Source organism: Falco punctatus, assembly GCF_963210335.1.
Source record: "Falco punctatus genome assembly, contig: scaffold_78, whole genome shotgun sequence".
Classification (NCBI taxonomy): domain Eukaryota; kingdom Metazoa; phylum Chordata; class Aves; order Falconiformes; family Falconidae; genus Falco; species Falco punctatus.
The window spans coordinates 57,501-59,318 of record NW_027660070.1 but is presented as its reverse complement, the minus strand read 5'-3'; positions in this window follow the sequence as shown (position 1 = coordinate 59,318).

The window sequence follows — 1,818 nt, the reverse complement described above, 5'->3', positions numbered from 1 at the left end:
TGAGTGTGAGGGTGAGTGTGAGTGTAAGTGTGAGGGTGAGTGTGAGTGTGAGGGTGAGGGTGAGGGTGAATGTGAGTGTGAGTGTGAGTGTGAAGGTGAGTGTGAGTGTGAGTGTGAGGGTGAGTGTGAGTGTGAGGGTGAGTGTGAGTGTTAGGATTAGGGTGAGAGTGAGTGTGAGTGTGAGGGTGAGTGTGCGTGTGAGTGTGAGTGTGAGGGTGAATGTGAGTTTGTGAATGTAAATGTGTGTGTGAGTGTGAGGGTGAGTGTGAGTGTGATTGTGAGTGTGAGGGTGAGGGTGAGGGTGAGGGTGAGTGTGAGGATGAGTGTGAGGGTGAGGGTGAGTGTGAGTGTGAGTGTGAGGGTGAGTGTGAGTGTGAGGGTGAGTGTGAGGGTGAGTGTGAGGGTGACGGTGAATGTGAGGGTGAGTGTGAGGGTGAGTGTGAGTGTGAGGGTGAGTGTGAGTGTGAGGGTGAGTGTGAGTGTGGATGTGAGTGTGAGTGTGAGGGTGAGTGTGATGGTGAGGGTGAGGGTGAGGGTGAGTGTGAGTGTGAGGGTGAGTGTGAGTGTGAGTGTCAGGGTAAGGGTGAGTGTGAGTGTGAGGGTGAGTGTAAGTGTAAGTGTGAATGTGAGGGTGAGTGTGAGTGTGAGAATGAGTGTAAGTGTGAGGGCCAGTGTGAGGGTGAGTGTGAGTGTGAGTGTGAGGGTGAGGGTGAGGGTGAGTGTGAGTGTGAGGGTGAGTGTGAGTATGAGGGTGAATGTGAGTGTGAGTGTGAGGGTGAGGGTGAGTGTGAGGGTGAGTGTGAGTGTGAGTGTGAGTGTGAGTGTGAGGGTGAGGGTGAGTGTGAGTTTGAGTTTGAGTGTGAGGGTGACTTTGAGGGTGAGTGTGAGTGTGACGGTGAGGGTGAGTGTGAGTGTGAGTGAGTGCAAATGTGAGTGTGAGTGTGAGTGTGAGGGTTTGGGTTAGGGTGAGTGTGAGTGTGAGTGTGAATGTGAGGGTGAGTGTGAGTGTGAGTGTGATGGTGAGGGTGAGTGTAAGTACGGATGTGAGTGTGAGTGTGAGTGTGAGGGTGAGTGTGAGGGTGAGTGTGAGTGTGAGTGTGAGGGTTAAGGTTAGGGTGAGTGTGAGTGTGAGTGTGAGTGTGAGGGTGAGTGTAAGTGTGAGGGTGAGTGTGAGGGTGTGGGTGAGGGTGAGTGTGAGGGTGAGTGTAAATGTGAGTGTGAGTGTGAGGGTGAGGGTGAGGGTGAGGGTGAGGGTGAGTGTGAGTGTGAGGGTGAGTGTGAGGGTGAGTGTGAGTGTGAGGGTGAGGGTGAGTGTAAGTGTGGATGTGAGTGTGAGTGTGAGGGTGAGTGTGATGGTGAGGGTGAGGATGAGTGTGAGTGTGAGTGTGAGGGTGAGTGTGAGAGTGAGGGTGAGTGTGAGGGTGAGTGTGAGGGTGAGTGTGAGGGTGAGTGTGAGTGTGAGTGTGAGGGTGAGGGTGAGTGTGAGTGTAAGGGTGAGTGTGAGGGTGAGGGTGAGTGTGAGTGTGAGTGTGAGTGTTAGGGTTAGGGTGAGTGTGAGGGTGAGGGTGAGTGTGAGTGTGAGTGTGAGGGTGAGTGTGAGTGTGAGTGTGAGTGTGAGGGTGAGTGTGAGGGTGAGTGTGAGGGTGAGTGTGAGTGTGAGTGTGAGGGTGAGTGTGAGGGTGAGTGTGAGTGTGAGTGTGAGTGTGAGTGTGAGGGTGAGGGTGAGTGTGAGGGTGAGTGTGAGTGTCAGGGTGAGTGTGAGTGTGAGGGTGAGGGTGAGGGTGAGTGTGAGGGTGAGTGTGAGGGTGACTATGAGGG